The sequence below is a fragment of the Nannobrachium achirus genome (genome assembly GCF_963921795.1).
Source record: "Nannobrachium achirus genome assembly, chromosome: 23".
Lineage (NCBI taxonomy): Eukaryota > Metazoa > Chordata > Actinopteri > Myctophiformes > Myctophidae > Nannobrachium > Nannobrachium achirus.
In genome coordinates, this window is record NC_137830.1 from 48,200,727 (window position 1) to 48,207,522 (window position 6,796).

Below are 6,796 nucleotides of genomic sequence, written 5' to 3' on the forward strand. Positions count from 1 at the left end.
CCCTTTAGGGCGAGGTCGCTTCTCTCGCCCTTAGGGTGTCTTACTGGTAGCCCTAACGGGCGAGGTAGCACCATCTGTCTTGGCCATATATGGATTCTGTTAGTGTGGTTCTCCTAACAGCCAGGGCATAATCTGGGATACGATGCCTTTTATGCCCATATATGGAGATCCCTAACAGAATCCCCTTTATGCCCATTTATGGAGATGCCTGCTCTTAGTATCTGATATCACTGTGATGTCACCTGTTTATGCCCATATATGGAGATCCCTGCTCTGAGTATCTGACATCACTGTGATGTCACAGTGATGTGTCAGGGGAACCACAATGTCAGGCTTACCAACAAAAAAGACTGTTAAGAGTGGTTCCCCTGACATCACAGTGAATACAGACGGACATGGAGAAGCTGTGCCGTTTCTCATAGTAAACTTTCTCCCTACGGTCGCAATTAATATTGTGAGTGGAGGTTGTCTTCTCAGCATTAAGTCTATGTCATTTTTTTTAACAGATGCTGATTGGTTGGTGGCGGTTGCTAGGTGGTTACTAGGTCGTGGCCTTCTATCAAAACCCACATGGAACGTGAAGGTTCATTTAGAAGGTAGGAACACACACACACACACACACACACACACACACACACACACACACACACACACGATTTTCTCACGCCCCCCCCCCCCCCCCCTCCAACTTCCATTCTTCTCTCTCTCTGTATCTTTCTGGCTCTCAGACTGAGGAAGTGAAACGTGTGTCACCTTTAAATCCTTCCCCCCTCCTGCCCCCCCCCCCCCCCCCCCCCCTCCGTTCTAAAAGGTCCCTTTGTTCTGAGTGAGAGAGAGAGAGAGAGAGAGAGAGAGAGAGAGAGAGAGAGAGAGAGAGAGAGAGAGAGAGAGAGAGAGAGGAGGAGGGAGGGAGAAACAGACACAACAGGAGTTCCCTCTCTGTTTTGTTTCCCTCCCTCTCTCTGTCTTTGTAACTGTCTCTCTTTCTCTCTGTCAACCCTCCATTCTTCGTCCCTCTCAATAACACTCTCTCTCTTTAACTCAATCATAATATATATTTTTACCAGGAAAGTGGTTGTTTTATGCACTCTTAAGTCCGTCCTCAAAAGCAGACGAATCACAGCTCCACTCATTGATAATCTAATGCATCCAACAGTTGCATGCATGCATTAGATTATCAGATTGTTATTGGCGAAAGTATTTCTAAGCATCGCTGTGAAGGACACCCATCACCGGCACTCAATCATGTGAGTTTTTGAAACAGGCATGCATGTTTCAAAAATCAAACCTCGGTTCGAAGTGGAGCGGTGAATCTGTACCTTACTGTACAAGTACATTGAATCTGTACCTTACTGTACAAGTACATTGTTTAAGAAGTGCTGTGTTCTAGATCTATGTTTTAGATTTTTTGTTCTAGATCTATCCTAACATACATTTTAAAACTGCAGCCAGCAGTATTTGGTAGATAGGTAGACAGGACCAAATGCAGCACTCCAATTGGCTATAACGTCCTCCCAGCCCATGGATCTGTAACCCTACACCGGCCTGCAAGCAGGCAAGCATCCTCCCAGCCCATGGATCTGTAACCCTACACCGGCCTGCAAGCAGGCAAGCAGGCACGGTTACGCTCCACCCAGCCCACAGCCCACAGCCCACGGCCAGCCAAATGCAGCACTCCAATTGGCTAGGACTGATCACGTGGCACATACCGGAAGTGCGTCCGGCGGTCAAATATGTCCGACCGGAAACGTGCGCTGCGGCACAATAGTTCCGCCCCAACATTTTTTTATTTTTTATTTTTTTTTACTTTTTTTTTTAATTTTATTTTTTTTACTAGATGTGAGCGGGCCGAAGGCCCGCGAACCTCTAGTATTTTTACATTCTATGTGTTCTAGATCTGTGTGCGTGCGTGCGTGCGTGCATGTGTGTGTGTGTGTGTTGAGTGTGCCTGGCCTGCTAAACAGCGCCCCTCCTTTAACATGTGTGTTGTGTGTGGCCACTAGAGGTATTGCCAGGCTACAGACATAGCCAGCCAGCCACATAGCCAGCCAGCCACATAGCCAGCCAGCCAGCCACAGACATACCTGTCTATTGGGAGCGCTTTCACCGCTCCAAAAAGACCACCATTGTCCCATACCTAACAAAACAAAAGCATTGTGTCTGAATGACTGCAGCCCTGGCTGCAGTCAACGGAACTGTCTCATACCTATGACTGACACTATCTGGTTTTTGAAATCATGAAAAAAGTGGAAATAAACTTTTTTTTTGCCAATTCTTACTATTTTGAAAAACATTTTGAAATAGTTCAAATAGCCGATCTACAAGCTCACAACGTGTCGATGTAGATCGGCTGGTTGAGCAACTTTACAATGTTTTTAAAAATAGTAAAAAAAAGTCAAAGAGGTTTAGGGATAAGGGGTAAGGCACCGATGAAAATAGGGCCCTCAGATTCATTGAATACTATATTAGATGTAAACAGCACTTCGGAAGTGCAGTAACACTTGGGCTAAAAGGATAACACAAAACGGTCCCAGGGACTTGTTTCCATCGTGGTCCTATGTATTCAATTAACCGACAGAGCCTAGAATATTAATATAAATACATGTCATCAAAAAAGGTACTTAACTGAGAGATTACATTATCGGCAACTGTGACGAGAAGTCCTTACTAAGGTTATGATTGGACCCAAACGCCGACTGGGTTCTGTTTTACCAAGGTGTAATGACAGTTTGTTATCAGAATAGCCAAGTGCAGATTTTGCTGAGTTCTGAATAGAGTTCTCAACAGGCCTGAAAATTAAGGCCCGGCCCTAACTGGGCCGGCCCGAGACCCTACGGCCCGACTAGTTAGCATATATTTTAGGCCCTACCTGGCCCGAAAACGTCAGGTCGTGTCGGATATGGTCGGGTTAGGAAAGAATTTGAGAACTCTTATCACAGAGTAAAAGACAAAAGTAATAAAACATGTTCTTTTTTCATTGAGCCCGAGGCCCTAACCCTACCCTACCCTAATTGTCGGGTCAGGTTCGGGTATGGTCGGGTTCGGGCAGAATTTGCGAACTCCAGTTCTGAACTGAGAGCTTCCTCGACCTGCACTTTTTGCCACACATTATGTGAGATAGCTGTTCATTGACTACAGTTAATTATTCATCATTATATCCCTCCAAGCCACTGGACTCTAGATTCTGAATGTCCTGACAGAGCCCAGGTGGTGCAGATCAGTGTTAATTTTGAGAGCAGATTTTTCGTCAGTCTTTTGAATAAAATTTCACTTAGTTTTAGTCATATTATAGTCATCTGAAATGTTTTAGTTTTAGTCAACTAAATATCACCGGAGCTCCCCAGGGCCGTGTCCTCAGCCCCCCTCCTGTTCTCACTGTTCCGTCACGGCTGTGTGGCCACCACACACACACACACACACACACACACACACACACACACACACACACACACACACACACACACACACACACACACACACACACACACGGCTCAAACTCCATCATAGAGTTTACAGACAACACCACCGCCATCGGCCTGATTTACACACAACGACGAGACGGCCTGCAGAGAGGAAGTGAGAGAGGGCTGATATTGTGGTGTCAGGAGAACAACTTTAGGGCGGATTCACACTGCGGTCATAGGGTGCGTACCCAGAACCACAATGGTAGTAGTCATCACCAGCCTTTGACTGCAGTTGAGATAAAAGACAATCAGGCATGCCACTCTGGTTGATTCGGTTACATGTCTCCATTCCGACATGTCTCCATTCCGATACCAACCCTATCTCTAACCCTTACCCTATACCCTTAACCTCTATGGAAGTGTCGCCACTTCCGACAATAAGAAGTCAATGTCGGAGTGGCGACATGTCGGAATGGAGAGTAATCACCGGTTGATTGCTAATCTCCCATTGCTTTGGCCAGATCTTCCACTTGGAGTCCAGTGTCTCTGGCAATAGCATCTAGAAGCATAAATGACCTTCACCTAGTTGGACAAGGAAGTTTCCAGGAGAGTAACTGAGATATGATCAGTGTAGCAGTATCCACAAAAACAGTATGTCTTTAGGGCGACCGTATTATTGGTCAGTAATCGTGATAAAGTATACAATGTAACAATAGGATAAGTAAAGAAGATGGTAATACAATCACAGAAAACCTTATTTAGTTTACCTTATCTCTCATGAGGACTCTGTTTGGTTGCCAGTGAGCAATGAGCTTTATTTTCCCTCAAACAGATATTCAAGTTTGAAAAATACTTCTGCGATCTCTTTGAATTTGTCACAGTGCAGCAGAACTTTATTTCTGTTTGCAGTGTGAGCACAGCGTTAAGGTCTCTCTCTCTCTCTCTCTCTCTCTCTCTCTCTCTCTCTCTCTCTCTCTCTGTGTTTAGGAGTCTACACAGGTTGAAGTATGCTGGTTCTTCCTCCAGTCTCACAGAGCTGTCTGACAGGAGATCAGAGAAGGGGGCGACAGACGAGACCAGCAGAGACAAAGGGACACAGCAGAGGAGGGCAGAGCCAATGCTACCTGGAACAGGTAACAGCGTACGTGTGCGCGTGCGTGCGTGCGTGCGTGCGTGCGTGCGTGCGTGTGTGTGTGATTTATGAGAAATGTGTAGCCAAAAGTTTAGTAGATCTGCAAGCTTGTATATCAGCTATTCTCAAGCCAAAGCTGGAGGTTAATGTATGTTTTGTATCTAAAAAGTAACAAGTAACAATATTTAGATATATAGATATACAGATGTCCAGGTGCCCACATGTCCCTATAATGCCCAGTTGTCCATGGGCCCACATGTCCCTAGAGGCCCAGATGGTTTTGGTGCCCACTCGTCCAAGTGCCCACTGCCCACATGTCTCTGGTGCCCAGTTATCCAAGTGCCCACATGTCCCTACTCCGTAGTTCCCAGTTGTCCAGGTGCCCAACATGTCTCTAGTGCCCTGATGGCTTGGTGCTCAGATATCTCTAGTGCCCAGTTGGTTTTGGTGCCCATCTGACCTGTTACTGTCACTAGACAGAGTATATACAGTTTTTTTTTTTTTTTTTGCAATATTTGGCTATTTGTCCGTGCGTGACACCCAGGGCTTAATTCATTCACTGCCACGAATATTTAAACAAAACACTAACCACAGCCAGCAATCTTTTGTTTCTCCTTACCTTTTCAAGTAGTCACAGAATATATTTTTCTTCCGTGAACACTGTTAGTCATTGAAGGGCAACAACCAGGACCTACTGATTGATTCCATGGTTTAAAATGGGTTGATACGGATATTGATACCGATGTTGCAAGTTTGCAGATTGCAGACTTCTAAAGTGGAATACCTTTACTTGATTTAACACATTCCCTGCCATTTAACAATACCTTCGTACTCTCATATGCCTCCAGTCTCCATAGACTTCCATGTAATTCATAGTGCACGGATCATGCACACCCATGCCTATAATGCACCATGTGTGTCCACATTGCTCACAGCTTTCAAACAAAAAAATCCGAATGAAATCCGTTCAGGCATTCATGAGATAGCAGCCATTATGTTTCCTAAAATGTAACAAAGATGGCTGCCATGTTTGAAAGATGGGGTTGCTATGGGGGTTAAACATGCAATTTCGCGATTGCTATCATACCTACTAAATTTTTTGGGTGATTTTTTTTTTTTTTTCAAAAGTTTTTTTTCTCTGGATTATCGGGCCTCGGCAGGGAAAGACATTGAAATAATCTCAGGATTATCAGGCCTGGCACACAATGATTTAAGGAAGTACACTTCATTACTGTACATACATGTAGTCTGCTGTAGCTTACTGGGTAGAGAGGTCACTGTTCCGCCCTCACAAACCACCCCAGCATTTATGCCAAAGAGTCCCTGAGCGACACATAGACACTTAATCTACACATAGACTCTTAATCTACACATAGACACTTAATCTACACATAGACCTTAATCTACAATAGACACTTAATCTACACATAGACACTTAATCCCTAACAGCTCGCTGCCGGCCGAGTGCCTCTGAGCAGACATCAGCTGGGTGAATTTAACACCTTATTATTAATAAAGGTCTACCTTCTACTGTATATGGGATACAAAACCAGTAAGACTCCCTAATCGGGAGATAAGCGACCGTCAGGTCGCAGCGTGATTTTAGGGCAAAATGTGTAGGAGCAGTGTCCAAAAATGTGTTTGAAAAAATGGGCCTGATGGTGGCGCTATATGGGACAGATCCATGTTGATGACATGAGTGTAGACATACTGTGTACCGATTTGCGTGATTTTAGGGCAAAATCTGTAGGAAGCAGTGTCCAAAAATGTGTTTAAAAAAATGGGCCTGATGGTGGCGCTATATGGGACAAATTCATGTTTGACGGCTCTCTTGGCGCCGCCGAGGCGGGTGCGTGGCGGGGTCCTCCACTAGGGGTGCGACCACTTTTGCATCCATTCTAGAGCACCAGGAGTCGGTGGTCCCTGGGAATTCCCCGTGAACAGCCCCGTTGGGGTGGTCATTGGTCATTTTAGCACTTTTTGGCGGCGGCAACAGGTCCTGGGGGGTGTGGAGGTTGTGGATTGGCAGGCAAGGAGTGTGTGTGCAAAGTTTGGCATGGATTGGGGCAACGGTGGCAGCGATATGAGTTGGGGAAAAGTGTGACGTGACGGACAGACTGACAGACAGACAGCCTGTCGAGGTTTTTCGGTCGCAATAACATGAATAAACAGACTTTGGTGCCCCTTGTTGACAAAAGTGGTAGTGTTTCCCATGTGTGCCATGATCTGCATCACCTCTTGTCACAGAGATCTACCTCGC

The 6,796-nt window shown here is 45.5% G+C and overlaps 1 pseudogene across 1 annotated transcript in view; it reads left to right on the forward strand.

Moving 5' to 3' along the window:
• The first annotated feature begins 559 nt into the window (after positions 1-559).
• LOC308308950 (proline-rich protein 5-like) overlaps positions 560-6,796 on the forward strand; it is a 17,638-nt pseudogene continuing 11,401 nt past the window's right edge. The window contains exons 1-2 of the transcript in view: positions 560-596; positions 4,392-4,537. The product of the transcript in view is annotated as a proline-rich protein 5-like (transcript). The remainder of the gene's footprint in view (positions 597-4,391; positions 4,538-6,796) is intronic.